The 21,061-nt window shown below is 38.3% G+C and overlaps 1 protein-coding gene across 3 annotated transcripts in view; it reads right to left on the bottom strand.

Annotated features, from left to right (window-relative positions):
- stxbp5a (syntaxin binding protein 5a (tomosyn)) overlaps positions 1-21,061 on the bottom strand; it is a 95,621-nt gene that overhangs the window by 67,184 nt on the left and 7,376 nt on the right. The window lies entirely within an intron of this gene.

The following is a 21,061-nucleotide window of genomic DNA, read 5'->3' on the forward strand; positions in this document are numbered from 1 at the left end:
CCAAATTAACTGATATTCAAGACTTTTACTTCTGACTTGACGAGAGTTAAATCAAGGTAGAGTGGCTGATGCTCAGGGAAAAAGGGCTCAGGCCTCAAGGTGGAAATGGCTTTTTCACAAGCAGAAAGTAAATGAGATTGAGTCAGAGCAGTCCCAGCCCTGGGTACGGCGCCTGAAAGAAAGATGTCTAAGCCTCTGGCTATTTTTTTTTTTTGGTCAGTCTTGCTCTGAGAAGGAATTCAGTATAGACAGTTGTTGCCCCTATATGAAAAGCACGTATGGTTTTCCGTCAGTGAGAGTCAGAACCTCTGATCTCTACTATATCACTATTTGACAGGAATAATGAGCATAGGAACGTTTAGGATAATTTAATAAAGTGTAGTGGGCTGTGATTAACATCCAGCCTAGTTCAAAATATGGATTCAACACATTATTTCAAGTTTTAAGGTAATTAAAAAAAGAAAACTGGAGCCTGATGCCCTTTTTAAATAGTGTATTCAATTAAAAATGCAGATGAAAGTATTCCGAAAGAAATCAAAAGGAAAGTAAGTGCACGGCATGCAGCTTTGTGGATTACATTATCTACAATAGTTTGTTTGTGTTGCCCATATTTTACATGATACTTATCAGCTTGGTACAGGATGATTAGGTATTCTACATGAGTGCTAGACCAAGGACAAGCACAAGGACAAAGCTGCTGTCTGGCTGCTGTCCCAATGAACTTTAAAGCTCCCATATCATCTAAGAAAAATAAAAACATTTTTCCTTCCACCGCTGGCTAAAAGTAACATTTCAAATGGAATTTGCAGAGATCTGGTAGACATGCAACTTAATATTCAGAACTACATTTTAATGTTAATCATGTTTTCATGCAATCAATAATCGAGAGCAAGTCAGCCTTAGAAAGGGGCATGAAATGACACGATAACCTGAAAGGGGTTTATGTTAGGGATGGAGATCCACTGATCCTATATAACAGGCTGAATCTCTCATTGTCATGGAAAGTATAATACAGTGCAGCACATGTACGCAGCATCAATGCATTTCTACAGTGACATAAAATGAACTAAGCAGGAGATTCATCTTGGATTGTAATTGACAGACAGCAATATGTGAAGATAGAAATATGAGCAAATGCAAGAGCAGTGCGACAAGTTCACCAAGACCCTGCTGAAATCAACAGGTTTTAGCCGTCTTTTGCAGCTATTCCCACAGGCATGCATGGATGTGCTAAGAGGGTAATACGGCCCATTGAGACTGCACACTGTATAACGAGGGAGATTATTACCTAGCCTCACTATATGTGGAAAAAGCTGATATTTTCAGTTCAGTTAGCAATCTGCACTAAAATTGCCGTAGGTAATTTTTCATTTTACCATAAAATTAATCTCGTCTTTAATCCCCAGTGAGTTTTACAGGTGTGATGTCGCTGTGTGTTAAAGTAATACTCCAAAAGGAGAGGTGAGATAGGAGCAGCATGCCGGTGCTGTGCTAAAAACTCAAGGCACATTGATCCATCATGGAGTAGAAACTACGGGTTTTATCTGGAACCAAATATTCAACTACTGAGTTTTAGATTTGCAGACCAGCATTTTGTTTTGTAACCAACTACTTATGTTTTTTATTTTTCATATTCAATATCTGCAGTATAATAAAAGGAGCAAACTAGCAGTAAAGATGTTTATGTTTATGAAGTCACAAGAACATGGAAGAGTCCAAGTGTATGAAGGGTCTTTATTGATATTTGGAGAGTTGGATTAAGTTGGTAGGTTATATAGCTGATAAGTCAACAATATGCATTTGCCATTTCTCACTTGGTATCAATCAGTTTCAAGACTTGAGACTTCTAAAAATATATATTTCTTGGAGTTAATATTCAGGGATTGTTAACATCATGGGTTACCAGGTTAGATTCATAAATAATATTTACATAAATACTGCCTGTATTTTCAAAAATCTCTGGGGGCATTGGTTGTATACTCACTCTGCCTGAATCTCTATCTACTTATAATGAAAATAATTCCTCATTACATATGAAAAAAAAAACAAATGCACAATCCTCATATCTAAACAGAAACACTCATAACTCGGAATATTGTATTTTCTCAACACACGTCACTTCCGTAGTTGTCCCTGCAGATTTCCAACTTATGAGAAGGTTAAAAATATATACAAAAATTTTAGTTTAAGAAAATTTTTTAGGTGCCTCTTGTATGACCCAGACTTTCATTATACTGGCCTAAATGTAATGCAGACAGCAAAGTGGATCGATGTACCCTTTCCTGTCATTCATTTTGTCAGCTGAAGTCCACAGCCAGGAGAACGGAATCATTTACTGTGGATTTATTATACAAATTCCCACATTCTTGTCTCCAAGCATCTATCTCTCTCTCATTTACAAAAAACGAAAGCGATCACAAGTCTCAGTGGAAGAAGAAAAAGGAACAAAAACAGGTGTACCATTTTCTAAGACAAAACCCAAGTGGACACTTTAAAAAGAGTATGAGGGGAATAATTTAAGGAAAACACGGCTTGGCTTTATACCAGTAGAAAAGTGGGAGAAAGAAGTCTTTGACAAGTTTTCTTCCTTTCTATGAATAATGAATGTGAGAATCGGGAGCAAGCACATGCATTTAGATAGCTACTTGTGTTACACTTTTCAAGTGGCAGAAAGAGAAATGTGTTCCACCTCTGCAACTGAAACCTCATCTCAAATTAACATCATACACATTTATTTTACAAAATCATGACTATTTTAAAATGTGTGAAGAATTTCATCCTGGCTGACAATGTAAAAAACCATGATGTACTCTGCTTTTCTTGTACACCACACTAACCAGTGCAGTGACTAAAGAAACTTGGAAACTGTTTCCAATGCGTACAATGCCAAATTTATTTTGCAAACAAATGCAAATATTTCCCCCCCAAAAAAAATTTTTTTTCCAATGCAATCAAAGTGCATTGCATCATACACTTTGTCCAGAGAGATGTGTCCTCTCATCTTGCTGGACTCAAGCTTTCACACAAACACATACTCACCCTCTGGCACTGATATCAAACAAATCTTTTCAAAGGTAAGTCCATGGGAGATCAGCCACTGCTGGCCTCTAATGTGCGTCGATGTGCCAACCGATGAAGAGCCAGGCCTTGCTTTCAAGGTGCCTGCAAGCTGCCAGTAAAGCAAAAATCAGCATATTGCCAACCTAGCACCTCGGTCAGTGTGTTTTATTATTCAGTCTCCATTCAGCCTTGGGATGATCAGAGCTGCAAGGGGTGTGGAGTTTGTTTTGATTTTTTTTATTTCTGTAAATTTTGTCAAGACACAATTGGATGTAAAAGAGCAATAAAGTCTTCAATCACTTCAGCAAACGCTTTCATGTGCAAACATCATCAACAGATGCAAGACCTCACTAATTGAAGACTTTGTGGCATGCAATAATCTTTGTACCCTTCACTGCTTGGGAGTCCATGTAACGATACATAAAACCCTTACAGTATAACCATCCAGCATAATCTTAGAAATGCTGCAGTTTAAGAAGCAGCTTTAGGGTTTATTTATTTTCCTATCCTGTCCTCCTGTCCCAAAATAAACATGGCTCCTCATCCAGCCGTGTTTGTCACAGTTCTAGCTATTTTAAACTTCAAATTATGGCTCCAACTGTAGATATCGGTACACTTATATATTGTATATTCCTCTACTAAAATGAGTTTAGTAAGAAATATTTAAAAACTTTTTCCACCTTTAATGTCACATATATCCTGAACGTATCCTGGAAAAACAAACAATGGTTTCTCTACAATTTTTGGAACTGAACTAAATCTGAAAACATGCAGGCTAATCTGAAGAGGTCTATAGACTACAAAAATTCAATCTTGTGTATTTGTACAATTTTTGGAGATGAGAGTCGCCAGATATCACAAAGACGAGCTGTGGGTGCAAATACTCTGACCCAAAAAGAAGACCAAGTGTTGGATTGAATCCACAGATGGTTTATGGCTGAGCAGAGTTATGAAATTAGGATGTTGCAACATGTTTACTTCCGTTATTAATAATTTCCTCCTTAAAATGTCTGATTATTTTTTTTCAGTTAAATTGTACAAAATGTGTCATTTATTATGGTTTCAATTTCTTCATATTACAAAAATGGCAGTTTAAATCTTCAGCATTATAATGCATAGATTTATGCATGTTGATGGATTGAATTTTTCATACATCACTCCCTGTGGGCATGAATTTTGTTGTGTCTACTTCAGGACAAAATAGACACCAGCCATACACTGTGACGTTGTCCCTCTGCCAGAAGAAAAAGGCATCTTGCCAAGACCCGCACAGCATATAAAATACGAACCTGAGCTCTGTCCTTTGCTCTTCGATAAGAATCAATGGCCAAATATTCCCACCACTTAAGTGGTAACCATTAGTGAGCATCCACATCCGCGTTTGCACAGACTCACACACTGAGAAACGCACACACACAGAGAGTACTGGAAGTGTCCTTCGACTGGAGGACAAAAGTTTAAAGTTCCCATGTTGGTGACCATCTGCCTCACAGACGTTAGGTGCTGTGCAGTAATTTATGCTTCAACAGGTTTCACTTCAAAAAACAGGCAGGGTAGAAAATACATTTTTAAATGTATTCACTAACATTTTGATAATATTTGTTAAAGAGGAGATATATTACCTACATTATTAAAAATCACCTGATGCTAGGAGATAACTCAAGAAAAACTAAAAAGGCCTGAAACAATGAAATGTAAGGATACCAGGTAATTAATATGGTAGCAAATAGTAATTAATTCTTGACCAATTGTAGGGAAATGGAGTGAGCGAGGACTGCTTTGGTAATTGCACTGAAGTTATTCTGAATTAAGTAAATCAGTAGATTACAAAGAAAGCCTCGGCACATATGGCAGGATTAGTCGTGTACATTCACAAATTATGACACGTACTCAGTTACACATCAGTTCTAATACTTCCATTGTCTTGTAGTAAAAGTCCATACATAAGACTCAATACTTATGTATGGTGTTGTTGGTGAAGACCAAAGACACAATTTAGAAGAGACAGCCCCGAATATAATCACCATATGTAACTCACCATATGAAGGCTTCTGGGTGGGATAAAAGGGAGTACAGATTACCACAAAGGCCATTACATAATTCAAGAGGATTGTCTGTGTTTGTAAATGTGGGTATTTGCAGACATGCCATGTGGTGTGGAGGGCACACAGGGCAGGGCACAGTCAATTTCATCACTGTGTGTTTAGCAAAAGTGTGCTTAGCATGTGGGAGACAGAAAGAGGAGAGTTCAGGAGACAAAAAAGAGAAAGCAGATCTTTCTCGCTCTGGTGCTAATCCCCTCTGTCGTCTTTCTGCTTCTCTCGCTAGTACCACTGTCATTTTTATCTGTATCCCCTTTCTGTCTTTTTTTCTACTTCCTCCTCTTCCTTGTTCCATCACTCCTCTAGGACTCCTGCTGTGCAGCCAGCTCACGCTCATACTGGTATTCAGAACACACCTGCGCATACAAAGAGCAATGCTTCGCCAAGATTTTGAGCTTTGTGTATGTATGACCAATAATATTTGTGTGTTAGTACCAAACTTTTCCTACCCTCTGAAACTGGAACAACAGGTGCATTTTATGAGGTTTTTGTGAACATCAAGTGTTATTTAGAGCAGTTATTCATCTCTTTTTCCACTTTCCAGGCATAAACTGTTAGAGACTTACTCAACTTTGCTTCCATAAAGTGAAGGAAGAAATGTATAACTCCTCCAAACCACACTCCTAAAGGATTAGTTGTTCTACATTAGGTATGGACCAGTTTATGATGTCAAGGCATACCTATATTTAAAAACTTGTGCCTTAAAGCCTTTTTAGAGATGCCACATAAAGTTAAAGACTAACCAAAAGTGTTCTAACCAATAGTTCCCCCTTCTCCACCTCTTGCTGAGCACTGATAATTTGTTTGATAAAGGAAGAGTGTTACACTTTTTCCTCACTCACCGAGAACTCAAGACATGATTTCTCACTGTTTCCTGCAATAAACTTCCCCAAAGCAGAGCTGAACCCAATCAAAAAGGTCAAGTTATTCTGTCAAAAGCATAACTGGACCTAAGGCTTTTCCTAACCTGATTACCAACCTCTGGGCCATTCTATAATAGGTCCCTCTTCCCCTCCTACATACAAACACATCATCCTCTGCAGAACTGTCTCCTTCACTGCTTACCTCTGCTATTCACTCTGTGCTCCTGCTAAACCTTCATCTACTAACTTCTTGTCACTTGGTTCAATTACTCCAACGTATAGTTCTCCCTCCAAACTCCTTGATGAACTCCATACGGTAAAATTTGAGTCGAATAACCATGGCCAGGACCCGTTCTACTTTACAGAATTTCAGTGCTCCACGACCATTTTTCCCCCCGGTCATAAAACTCCCAACCTTACACGTCTGCCACTCGGGACCAATTTCAGAACCTGGGTGAGAAATGTTTCACAGCAAAGCCTTATTTCTCTGGAACGCTCTTCTACAAAACAATCAGAAAGCGTAGAACGACTCACATGAACACCTCTTCAAAAGTACTTGCAAGATCCAAATTAATTTGGGTTTCCTTTGTTTTTGTTTATTTTTACTATTCAAAGAGTTTTAAAATGTTCTGTTTGCACTGAATACAGTACCATGAACTCTCCTAAAGAACAAAGATACAACCAATGTACACACACTGCTACAACACAGGCCATCTACGCTATGTTTTGATAGCGTAGATGACTGCTGTCTGCAGCAGGGTAGTGCTCAAGAGCCATCAGTGTAACCTATAAATATATATATATTTTTTTGTGTGTGTGTTTCTGTATTGGGGGGAAATGAGGAAGTTAGAGCTGATGTGATTTTTGTGTACCATAGGCATGTCACACTAGTTAGTGTCAGTGTTTATCTTTAAGCTAGCTTAGGGAGTTAAACCTCTTGTGTAAATGAGAATTTTTGATTTATCTTTTGTTTCTTTGTGTGTGTGGCCCCCGGTCTCTCTGGTTATGATTCTTTATCAAGAATCAAGAATCAAGTACAGATCCAAAACAAATCAAACCTAAAAATACATTGGCTATGGGTTAGTCACGTATTAAACTAAAGTCTATTACCAATGATGGATGGCTGGCCTAAGACATTAAAAATGCAAGGCACTGCAGCAACATCTTCTAAAACAAGCAGCAGGGCCGGCTGTGGGTCAGTATGCAGCGAACCACCAAAACAAAGAAAGGAATTTAAAATTTAAAAATTAAAATGAGTAGAAGTAAAAACAATGACAATTCGAACAATCTTACAGCCCGATAAATAAGGCATGGACTATAGCTTTAGATGCATTTATGAAGTTAAATCAGCAGCAGTGAATTCAACAAGTTAATGTTCTCAATATCTTTCCTCATTGTGATATCAACACTCAATGCCTGCATCTAATGTGAGGGTAAAGTGCTGCCAAGCACCAGACAGGAAGAGAAATCCGGCCAATAGACCCCAAACGAGGCTTAATAGAAGCCTAGTGGCAGTGCTGGCTGAGACTTCCTCCACTGACTTCTCATCATTCAGTCCCACTGGCGTTTGGGGGATGGCAGGGGCTTTTGGTGTATCAAACAAATTAGCAGCTTCATCTCTGAAATTGAAGCAGCGATGCACAAGCTACAAGTTTGTCCCTTCCCTCAAATACTGCACTTGTTTTGATTTAGAGTAAAGATGATTATTTCTGGAAATTATGGGGTCTATCTCTTGGTCTGGCAGCACACAAACAGCCAGAGTCCCTGATTATAGTTAGATCAGAAGCCAGTCGTTTCCCTTTCAATCTCTGCCAAAGACTAACCACAGAGCTCAAAGTCAAAGCACTAAGAGAAATATCTGCAAACCAATAATAACTAATGCGAATATCGCATTGTTGCATTACTGCTCTGCGTTTCAGTGGAAGTGCAGCTTCAACGGTATAATGTGCCAGCATCACTTTGCTTTTACATGTGACACTGTAACATCCATAATTTTAACATCAGCTTATCAAGATGCTGTTGATGTTTTGGAAATAACAATAAACTTTTTTCACATGCATATCACAATTCAGAGTACCCATACACATTAGGGTTTTCATCATACTAAAATTCAAAACTCCAACACCAATGCAATGCAAATACAAATATTCAGTACTTGATTTTATTCTCAGTAATGGGGATTTTTAATTAAGGCACAGGGATTAAAAAAAAAAAAAAAAAAAAACAGACCAGAAAGATATGTTACAATTTGGCTCTATTTGTATTGGCATTACTAGTGAAAAACCAATGAGATGGGGACAATTCATCAGCTGCTATCTAATTAGAAAAAAAATCCAAACTACTGTGGTAATTTTGCCCCTTCATCATTACAAACTGTTCTAGTTTTTGTCGTCTTGTATCCAATGGAGCAAACCTGTCGTGTTACAGGAGTTTCAAATGTCAAACACCAGCTTGGTGTTTTGATTCCAAGCCGTCAGGTAAGCTGTCATCAGGGGAAAGGGAAAGTTTGTATCAATGTTTGTGCAAAATCATATACCATCTCAGAAAGTGCTGCAAAGAAATTTACAAAAATGACTCAAAAGTAAGATTACATCATAAATGTTGGATTCTTTGGAGCTGCTTCAACTGTGTGCAGGTCCTTCAACTATTAGATCATTTGGGGACACTCGGCTTGTATAAAGGGCCATAAACTTGTATATTCAGGATATTAAGGATGGGATAAAGAAAACAAGAGGCTGATATCAAAGTAAAAGGAACCCAATTTGTACTGATCCCTAATCATACATTGATGATACATAACAGGGGCAAATCAGAGGTGACAAAAATTCACAGATGGGCCGAAACTTGGTGTTCCACAAAATCTGGTTTCCTTCTTCATTTTTAGACACATATTAGATATGCAAGAACAAGAAACAGTGTGACAGCTATTTTGGGCTCCAGACAGATCAGTTTTTGTCTAATTTCCCTTCCTCTCTGAATGTGGTCAGTCTGCAGTAATTTCACCATTAAACAAGTCCTCTTTCCATCTCGTCTCTTCTGTCTGCAGGGGGACTCTCCTGCTTGTGCAGCAGTGAATGACACACCAAGGTCAAACCCAGCTTTCAGGTGTTTCAAGACTCTTGTAATGCTGTTGACTGGCAATTTCTAGTGCAGTGGAGAAAAAGAAACACTTTCAAAAAGTGCTTAGAGAAACTGATGTTATTTTATATAAAATATATTTGCATTGACTTTCTTGCATCAATCCTACCATTTTTTTATTACTTTAATAGCACATTCCATTTTGTACTTCCTCTAGTGAAAGAAACAGCCCCACAACCAGCTTTGTTGCAGGCACGGACGATTAATATTAGCTCTCATATGCACTCAAATATGGGCCTATATATCGCAAACAAGCAAAGAGCTGCATGGGGGCGGGGTTGGCATTGGGGCATGAAAGCTTGAGTCATCATACCATGCGACATGTGTGCATCTTCTCTGCAGGCGCTCAGCAAGGCGGCATCGTATAATATATAAATTGGAGCAACAGGGGGATTGATTCTTGTAAGCACTTTCATTTGCATACCCTTTATTAATTGACAAAAGCACCAAAATCCAGGCCATCACAGCTTCAGCTGACTGAAGTTTCGGACACAGGCTTTACACCAGATAAGCCCATTAGAAAATGCCATCTATTTAGGCTGGAGCAGCAAGGCTTAAGCCACTGAGATGGCATTAAGAGCCCGTCTTTTCAGCTAAGCAAAATTTCAAGCTTTTTCTTAATGTGTTGCTGTTGGCAACTGTTGGTGAAACAAGACTAAATATTTTGAAAAGTAATTTTTTTCTAGGAAAAAAAATACTGACATCAGCAAAGACAAAGTTAGATGTAAGCTCCAAAGGAAGCACAGAAAACAAAAGATATGCTTTTATGGCTTTAAACACCTTGCTGGGATTAATTGAGCATCTTTTTTTAGATAAATCTTTATTGGTTATACATCTTATGCATTTTCTGTTTAGCACTCATCTCATTTCCTTCCCCATTGACTAAATAGAGTAAAAAAAAAAATTTTTACAGCTTTTATTTGTTTGATAACTTTTTGTGTTTAGTGAAAACATGACAAACTTTTAAAATCTCTGATATAAACATTTTTAATTTGACTGAAATGACACCATCCTTCAAGGTCAAGACATCTTTAATATCCCCAGTCAGCAGAGAATGCATTCTCCAATACCTTCCTTTCTACTAAACTGCAGTCAAATTGTCTTTTAGATTATGGCAAAAATACAAACATAAAACTGTACAGAAAATGAATGTTGTAGCTAGTTGAGGTAACTGTTTCAAAAATGTTCTGCCACAGCCACAAAGCAGGATTTTGTGGCTGCAACACCCTGCATGTCAAGTTGCTTTTCTGTTCCTCACCTTGACCCAGTTCCATCCAAACCACTGGCTCCAGGTCCACATAATGTCATTTTTATGCGATTAGAATCACCCCTAACTCTGTTGCCACATCCCCATCTGAACTGGGGGAAAAAAGTTCAATATCACCTGCAGGCTAAGTTATCTAATGTGACTACTACTTGCTTTACTCCACATAGGCAGGAGTTCAGAGGTTTGCCCAATGTCACTGCTTGGCCTCATGACACACAGGGTAGTTTCACATTGATCAAACATTTGCTGGTCTTTATTTTACTTGTGGTATGTAGTAAGCAAAATTAATGGATCCCACTAACATCAAGAAAAACTGGATACTCTATGACTCCAAATCAATTTAGTGAACCAAACACCTCCAGCCATTTTCCTTATTCTGGGGCTTGAATATATACTTTAATTAATTTAATGTTTTTCCACATAGTCACTCAAGTTTGAAGATCCTGATTTAAGATTTTTTTTTTTTGGAGGGGGGGGTGATTTGATTGTATTCTATTAAATAATAAGTTGAACAAAAGTTATGTAGTAAGGCAAAGAAGATGCAATTTACACTAATCAACATAAAAAGAAAATATTCATACATTGAGATTTTTAACATTTTTGGTAATGAAAACATATTTACATTTTCAGTTTACTCCTTCTGCTCTTTTTCAAATAAAAAAGCATATATATTTTTCACAACTATTTAAATGCGGTGCTATTGATTACATAAAGGAAGAGCTACTTTTCAAAGTATATTCAGTTTTAAAGGATCCATTTGGTTCTGTCTCATAAAAGCTTTGGGCATTTTTCAACAGTAACTTTTATGAATGACGTTATTTATGCAAACTGGCAGATTCCACTGCATTGTTTATTGTTTAATGTTTACAGTAGTAACAAAAGGTCACATTAACTCCTCTTATGTATTTCATAACGGGTTAAAAACAATGAATTAGTCCTTAATTATGTTGTTTTCATTGAGGTCGCTGAGGTGAGGAACAAAGAGCCTGAGAAGAACATTAAAAATGCCACCCTCTGCATGCCTGTGCGAGGCAGCTGAGAGAGGATAATGTTACAGAGACAAATCGAAAGAAAACATATGAAACATTAATGGAAAGAGAACGGAGACTCTCCCCACACTTCCCACCTTTCTTACCCCCCTACCCTGATCCAGAGCAGCAGATTATCTACAGCAGCTACACAAAAATAATGAAACATGGGGTCAGGGCCAAAGCAAGGGAGCATGGAGAGGAAACAAGCCAGTAAACCTTGTTAAGAGAAATCTTACCATGCATAAACAGCAAAATAATTACATCCATGGGATTGAAAATTGCAGAAAGCAGATTTTAAGAAACTAAACAGCACAGCAGAGGAGGAAAAGCAGAAGAAACGCTTGAAATTATTTCAGCATGTTCCGGCCAAGCAGAGCAACGAAGGTCACATGAAAGGCAGGCAGAAAAGCGAGATGACAAAATCTTTGTGCTTCACAGCATTCTGTAAGCCAGTCCCCTTTACAAGCACCACAGGGACTGTGGCAACCTGACAGCAGGAGTTTGACTCAACCCCACCACACTTTCACACCCCAACAACAATGTCAAGCAAAACCACAAAGTCTCAACCACTAAAACTGAAGTTACAGCTAAGCAACATGCTATTTTAGGGTGATCTCTAGATCATAAACGGCCATTTGTGTGAGTTTCTAGACATTTTTTATTCATTCAGGTCACCTTGAAATAAAAATCTTATTAGATCAAATAAGCTCTTGGCTCACATATTAACAACTTTCTCAGGCAGGAGAGTACATAAAACTCCCTACAACATGACCTGTCGATGATAATGTCAGGCAATCACAGTTCAGTCGCACACATCGTGTTTACTTAAGGTAATTGAAGGTGTTACATTCTCATGCAACCTCAAATACACATAGTGGATTTCATGCAGGTCAGTCTCCGTCGATGTCACATTCTGAACAGTAAATGACAGTGAAGTTTATATGAAGCAATGGATTCTCAGAACGTATGCAGAGTCCATATTCATACAACTGGACAAGCCATCAGATCATGTCCTTCTATGCTCCGGTCATGTCACAGACAGTCTGTGCTTCAAAATGTCCACAAGTGCATGTTTTTATGGAATATTCAGAATATTTGTTTTGATTGTCAGGAAACTGCTGTGTTGATTCTTTTTCTGAAGCAGCATGGTTTGATCCTTGGGGAGTTTACCAAAGTGTCAACATAATAGGAACGTCAGACCAACAAATGAAATCAATAGAAGGCATAGTGTTACTACGGGGTAAAGTCCTGCATGAGAAGAACTGAATCGATTGCTTTAAACAAATCCAATAGTGTGTAGGATACAGTACTTACTTTGAAATTTTCACTTTTGATGCTAGGGGATCTCTGTGGGATAGAGAGTGAGCAGCGGTCAAACCCTTTGGTCACAGAGCGTCTCCACATAACAGGAACATATTGATTTGCACTAATATGAGCACAAATCAATAAGGAAGAACATGACGCTCAGAGAGGGCGTAAACATTGCTGCAAAAGAAGCCAAGTCAATTCCATCATAAATCACAAAACACTGATGTACTGGCTTGGAGAAATACGGTTACTTAATGTCTGTGCAGGTCTGAAATCAAGAATGATCCAGGATGTGGCAACGCAGTAAATGAATAAGATCACACAAATAAAAAAAAAAAAGAAAAAGAAAAAAGGTAAAGCTCACTAAGACTGTGCATCTTTAACAACACCTGCACAATAATTAAGTTCATATATTTGAAATATAGATATAACATTATGCCACTTGAAGCATCAGTCCCAAACATTCCATACTACTGCTTTTTGGGGTTTGTTGACATCACCAGTCAATAAAGTTTGTTATGATCCTTAAATGAAGAAAATAAATTGGCTTTCTACCAGCACTGACATGAAGTATTGCACATGAAATACCAAATGGACATTTACCTCACATCAGTCTTTCCAAAACAATAAAGGCAGATGTAGTCAATGTCAAGATGATCTCATCAGCCATCAAATACATTTGACATTTAAAATACTAGTGAAGTTGATGGCAGCCGTCAACACCCTAAGAAATGAAGCACAGCAACTTCAATTGTTAATATTCCACTAACAGCAACCATTGAAGTCCCCCTTCACTTTTTTTATTGAACAAAAGCCCTGTAGGGCCTTGTAAATTTTGATGACTCACTGACAAAGATGGGCATCATTTTGCTGGATTTGCAGCTCCGATCTTCGCGTAGATTCCTGGTCTAAAATGTGACTCCTCAAGGTTATTTTCTATCCAACACCAAGAAACAAAAAAGCAGGGGGGAAAAAAATCTGATAAAATATAAAAATATATTAAGGCAAAGTGACATGGCAGAAGAGCTTCTGAAGCTTGGTCACATTTGCCGCCATTTTCTCTCTTTTTAAAGCAAAAAGAAAAAGACAGAAACAGTAGTAAGAGAGCACAGATGCAGAATCAGATGAGGCATCCCATGTACAAAGCTTATTTGACTTTGAAGCAGCTTAACAAGGTTTGACTCCTGACCTCTTGACCAATTTATTCATGCCTTCCTTCTCTTCTCACTGTTTGTGAACAAACTAAAAAAGCTGTAGCACCAGTATGTCTTAAAAAAAAAAAGAAAGTATAGAAGATCTTGAGTACCTTTAAAGGGCATAAAAGATTAAACCAGTGTATGCGAGGGGTCTTTGATTAGCAGTCCTTCAATTCAGACAAACATTCTGTGTTCCATTAGTGGTGCAAAACAGATGTGCACTGAAATGACATGAAAGCCAAGGACAGGCATCACAGCATTTTTCTTCTACTTGAAAACCTGTCCCCTTATCCTCCCTGGTTTCACCAGCCAATCTTTGCACTCACACCCATTTGATAAACTATGGCACTACCTTTAAGGTCACTTTGGGTGAAACAGTAACTTCTTAGTCACTTACTTATACTTGGATATCAAATCTAGTCTTCAAGAGCTACCATCAAATCCTGCAACATTTACATGCAACACACCTGAATCAAAATGGGTGAAATTCCTCATTTGCCAGTCATTCAGTTCTGCATAGCTCTGCTAATGAGGCATTGATTTAAGGACACCCATGCACTTTATGCAACTGTGATGCACTGGCTCAGCAAAAAGCATCCAGAGCAAAAAGCTAAACAATAAAATGACATGAGAAACTGGTTGGTGAATCCCTCAGTTTTCATTTTGTATGGTTCACACTGGCACCCATTTGGTTGAAAGTATAAAAGAGGGAGAATGTTTTTCTATGAGGGAAAGGCACTCCACGCAAGATCTACTACATCACATTGAATATGCTCTTTTGTGCAGATGCAGTTGCTGAGAACAAAACTCAAAGTTAGTTGTTTTTTTTTTTTTTTTCTTGAAATTGTTTCAAAATGAGTTGCAGGAAGAATTAGAAGATGCCAGAAGCAATTTAAAAGGAAGTCATATCTTCTACAGTAGATCAACACTTGCATATTGAGACAAACTGCCGGTAATGTTTACTAATTACTAAAATATGATAGATGTTCGGTTAACTCGAGCTATTCATTTTCTAATTTAAGATAAACTGCTGTTCCATAAACTTTGTATTATATCATGCTTAATCCTAAAATAAAAAATAATTTATGATAACTATAACAAAGAGAGCGAGCATGAAATTAAAAGCTAGTACATTACACTGCAAATCCATAATCACAGTTTTAATATTACTGAGAATAAAGTGAATCTTTCTTACAAAATTTCTCAAAAGAAAAAAAAACAATAGAAAATGCTGAGGTGCAGGTGCCAACTTTCTAGGATTTTGCTGACAAATTCAAATGCAATATTTTTCACAGGGACCTTGTATGCATCTATATTAAATGACAGCATCTTGACCTATGTGGTCGGGAGTATTTCCTGCTTTAACACCAGAAATTGTTCCTATTCAGTAGTCCAGTCAGAGAGCTCACAGCTCAGTGAGGTTTTCTTGTAACTGCAGGGGGAAAAAAGCTTGAACGGCAACAGAGATACTGAGTGAATCAGAAGGAAGATTAATGATAAAGATATGTCACAGTCAATCCTTGCTGCAGCAAGAAGCTGCACAGGGCTGCTATCAGACGCAGCAGTTACTGCTGATGCCTGTGTGTGTCCAGAGATAAGTCTGCAAACATGTTTCTGCCAACATCTCTGTGCATGTGCAGCCTGTATTATTTGCGTACAAATTCATTAGCATTTGTGCAACTCATCGACTGATGTGTCCACAAAAGACAAACTGATGTTCTGTCGACCACCTCTGGAATAATATCCGCGTCAGTAAGAATGCGTGTTGCCCTCATAGCTGGGTGTGTGAGAGCTATGATGTCTTGAGTCTGTCGATGAGATAATCGGAAAGAGCACAGACTGGCAATTTGATCTATTGATCTGCATCTCTCCCACTGCCGGGGAGCCTCTGAGTTATGGTGCTGCCATTTCCTCTGACCACCACCAATAAGGAGGGGAATCAGCAATACTGTCACATACAGCTGTAGAACATTGCACTGCAAACCCAAAAAGCCTACATATTCATGTTAAAATGCTAAAAACATTAATGTCTCTGACCAAATCCTTGACAATGATGTAGTTCCTCTAAAAGAAAATAAAGCACAGTCTTTTTTTTCCATCACCATCTGCAGAAAACGGATAATTCTCCATTTTTCATAAGCTGATGAAATTTATTAAAGGTCTTTAAAAATATTCAATGAGAAGCTTTAATCTGTAAACAACAGGATTACAGAACCATGGACAGGCAGAAGCTGGTATAAGATGATCTTGAATAAAAATGCCAGTTTTATGGTTTTTACATCAAAAGTATCATATGCAAAAGGCAGAATATTACCACATGTGCTGCTCTGCTCCTTACAGATTAACACTGGGATCTGAAAGCTGATGCCAACTTCCCAAATGCCAGTGCTCAATGAGAGACCTCACACTCTAAGCTGTAGTGACTTTGTATATTTTGGCACAACTGGTCTTTGACACTGAAGGAAAAGGTTCCAGGAAGAGTGAGTGAGTTAGTTTACACATGCCTCCCTGTCTCTGAACTAAAAAAAATTATTCATACGATTTGCAAATATCAAATAACCATTTAAGGCTTTAAATATAAACTGCTACATTCAAACTGTGATGTTACAGAACTCTTCTTCTGGCCTCACTTAAAAGGGGTAAATCTGCTGAATAGTGACACCACCTGTTAAAAAAGAAGAAGCACAAGTAGTGCATCTGAGGAGCTAGTCTGAACAACAACTAGACTACCTAATTCAATTATCCTAGGACCAAAATTTTAGTATTTGAACCCAAAAATGAAGGCAAAAAAAGAGCTTGAACTCCAAATTACATATTTAGTTTTTTATATATATTGTGAGTCACTCTTAAAATTAGCTAATATTTTTAAAATGTCTCATTAAAAACAGAAATGCAAAGTAAAGAAGAGCTTGGCCAGTTAATATCATGGTAATTATAGTGTAGTTTATAATAAAAATAAATAAATAAAAAAAACAACTGGGGCAATATTCATTTCTTAAAGCCTTGTAAAATTGTTGCTTGTATAGATTTACTTTAAATAATCACCATTTAGTTCTACTGACCTGAAATATGCATTCAATGACAAAAAAGGGAATTACTTCAAAGATTCTCCTAAATGCAATGCTGTGAAAAACTGTTTGCTCTCACAGATATCTTCAGTTTTACTTTGTCACAGTTAAATGTTTCTATTCAAATAAGTCTTAAAATAGATAAAGATGGCTTGAGCAAATAAGAAATACATTCAAATGACAATTATTGTGTCTGACAAAATAAAAACTGAAAAAAGCCAAGACCGCCAAGGGGGAAATACTTTTTCACAGAACTATAAATGACCGAAAAAACCCAAAGAAAACATTGTCAGAATATTTATCTACATTCAAACACAGAATCTGGCTTTGTGTGTATAAGTGGGTGGCAAATAAAAATGCTGAATAAGAAACAGCAATGCACCGATCAATTGACTAGTTTTCCTTTAATTAGGCTCTCACCAGTGATCAGTAGGTCAAAAGCTTAAAAAATCATTAGATTTCTACTGCATATTTAATGCATCAATAAAGAAATATCCCTTTTTTTTGGGGGGGGGGGGGGGGGGGGTTATAAATACATTACCAACCATATTATTACTGATGCACTTTGTTCTGCTTTTGATTAAGGGCTAGAAACTATTTCTGATGCTTCAATGGAAATAATCTTGTAATTCCTTTAATTGCCGTCAGCTAGTGTATGGATTTTGGTTAAATTGGATAGCAGAAGTACAATAGTTTTCACAAAAGTAGCAAGAAAGTCCTTAGAGAGAAAGAAAGAAATTAGCTAGTCAGGTCATGTTTTAAAAGATTGGCAGTGGCCTGGGGAAAAAAAAAAACAGAAAAAAAAAACAATTTACTTATCGAAAAAACTTATATAAAGAACTAATTGCATCTCCTATTTATTAAAGTAATTGTTAGGCAAAATGTTCATGCATTTTTGTTTGTTTTTTGCACAGTTGTAGATTAGCTAAATAATGAAGTCAGACATTCCATCAAGCAGGTAATGTATGTTGATAGCTGGCCTTCAATGTTCCTTGTACGCCAGTTACATTTACTTAATTTCACTGATCTGTGTGCAAGGAACACGGATTCTGTTCTGGTAGTTCTATCCATTTTGGCTAGAACACAACGGACCAATAACCAAAAGGACTCAATGTTTTTTTATTATTATTATTATTATTTGTCTGCTATTCCGCCTTTAATCAGAAATGCCGTAGCTTTGCTATGTAGCACCATTGGTCCTGCTTGCTTTTTTTTTCTTCCTTTTTTTACAATTACACAGTTAAATCAGCGCATAGCTAATATGAGGTGACTGCTTGTGCAGCAGAACTTGTTTTCTACGACTCATGACTTCTTTTCACTGCGGATATATTGTGCTGAAAACAATTGACTCGGCGTGCGAGCAAGAGGGAGAGAGTGATAAAGTGTGTGTATGCACTTGGGCATATCTGACTCAGTGCATTACCACACACAGATCAATAAGGATTCTATTCTTGGCCATTAGCTCTAGAAAAAGGGATAGCCTGCCTCCCCAAGACCTCTTCCTCCCATCCTCCTTTCCATCTTCTCTCAACCTGAGCTCTAACTCAGGTTCTCTTGCTGACCAGATGTTTTTTCCAGCTGGTTGATGAACGACAAAGCAAATGCAGAGGCTGGCATCAAACGTGGGACCGTTTCGTGGAAGAGCCACAAAGCCTCCATTGGCTTTGCGGTGTGAACAGATCAGGCCTCTCTTCAGAGGGGACAAGTTGGCTTCTGCTGTAATTCTCAGCTCTCTGCTGCACCGCCAGGCTAAGGCCTCTGATCTGCGCTTCCTGTAAATGCTCCAAAGGGAGAGTGGTGCAACCAAATGTCCAGGAGGTCGCCCAGGCACAGACATGCACATAAAGCATGGGAGTCCCTAGAGGGGACGCAACCAGCCAAAACTACAACACATCTAGTAACAAAGCATACAGCAATGCAAGACTTATGAGTCGTGAAGCCTCTATTTCAACCCTTCTTCAATGTCACAGTGGCATCAGATAAAGCGTCAGGGCTGACTAAACATCAGAATAACAGAGGAGGAGGACGAGCGTCAAGGAGCAGATATACGCCTCCCATTTCACTTTCGTCTGACTGATAAAATTATCTGATCCACATCAGTCAAACGAGAGGTATTCCTCCCTTCGTTCGATTTCAAAGCGACCACTTTCCGCAGCAGGATCCCATCTGAGGATAATCTGAAGGGAGGATGCATTTTGATCTCCAAGCTGATTGGTGCCAGACTTCTTGGTTGCAGCCTTTCTGTGTTTATTCCAGGGAAGAATGTAGTAGCATGTAAGAGATAAGCCCTATTAAGTCTATATGCTCAGTTCCTGCAAATGCACCAGCACAGACATTTCTTTGCCTGTCAACTAATGTGTGTGAATCTCCTCTAGCTAGGTTACGTAGCTGAAACTGTGATTCTGGAGACTGCTCGAGAGAATCTTTGCTATTGATTCTCTCGATTGCAGCACAGGTGAGGACTGAGTCATGAGCACGGCTGCCAGCAGGTAGAAAAGGAGAGACAACAAGGCGGACGGCTCTTCATCACACTGTAATGAGCTGGCAAGGGTTGTTGGACAGGCAGAGGAACACATGGAGGAGCTGTAAAGGTGGCCTCACGCAGGCTCACTCGCAGGCGTTCTTTGAAGCTATATGACTCCCCGTGGTGTCATTTCATGGCAAGCTGTTGTTTCTTGCTTGCGTAAATGTCCTCATCTTGCAAGACAGTGGTGCACTTGTGGCGAGTCGCAGGACATGACAGGACTCTGTCACTTGAAATATGTAACAAAAGGTTCAACAGCAGTGTCGGTAGGGAAAAAAGGCCCCCCATAAAGCAGTACTGCAAAGTTGGTATAATTTAACACATTTCATCATTACTGTACTACGTGAATATCTTAAAGGTATGAAAGGTCTGCAGACTTACAATTCCTCTACCACTGAGACTCAAAAATGCAGATGCTCTGCAGAGCTGTTCGTCCAAAGCCATCAAAAACCGGGGCAACACACACTACTACGCTGAACTTTTCACATTCTGTTTGGCTGTAACCATAAACCTGAGAGTTCTTAACCAGGATGTTATGCGATTACATAACATAAAACGGTGCATCATTTTAAATAGGAGGAAAAATTATGTATGGTTTTGAAAAGTCTTTACCATACTAACCTTTTTTATAAAAGCAATTTGGAGCAGTTACAGCTGACAAGTGCTGCACACACATGCAAAAACAGAAATGTGTAGACTCCTTGCAAATAAACAAGTGTGCTGTTCATTAGCATATTCCTCTTATACTTTGCTATCCCTAAATGCAAACCAGAGCAGCCAATTGCTTTCAGAAAATGCCTAATCCATTTGCACAGTGCTTTGTTAGAGAATGTTAGTGGAAAAACACTGTAGAGATGTAGAACACAGCAAGAGAGAGAGTAAAAAGCCATGCAGAAGTTTAAAAGAAAGGATTAGGTTACTAAATGACATCAAGGAGATGCTTAATCTATCATTTGAAAATGAAAAGAATATAGCACATCAGCAAAACCTAAACCGATAGACCTGGCAAGGAAAGCATCAATCAGAGAAGCAGACTAGAGACCTGTGATAACTCCGCAGAGATTCACCACTCAGGTGGGAGAATCTGTCGATAGGACAACTATTAATCACACAGTTGGCAAATATGACCTTCATGAAAGAGCAACAAGTACAAACCTATTGTTAAAATGAAGCCATAACAGTTTGTACTTAAGGTTTCCCACAAGACCTCTTAGAATGTGGCAAAGACGTGAAAGAAGGTGCTCTGGTTAGATAAAACCAAAATTTAGCTTCTGGCCTACACCACAAAACTATATGAATGGTAGAAAAGTAACACTACACATCATACTGAAAACATAATTTCCACTGTATCATAGTGATGGCCTGTGAGGATGTTTTTCTTCAAAGGGGGGCAATGAAGTTGGCCAGAACTGATCTAACAACTGGAACTATATCTATTATATCTGTAATTTTAAGCTTTCGAGCCACAAACTTCCCTGTGTTGATCCACCAATTACAATCCTCC

This window comes from Poeciliopsis prolifica, unplaced genomic scaffold (assembly GCF_027474105.1).
Source record: "Poeciliopsis prolifica strain line A6 unplaced genomic scaffold, Auburn_PproV2 SCAFFOLD076, whole genome shotgun sequence".
Classification (NCBI taxonomy): Eukaryota; Metazoa; Chordata; class Actinopteri; order Cyprinodontiformes; family Poeciliidae; genus Poeciliopsis; species Poeciliopsis prolifica.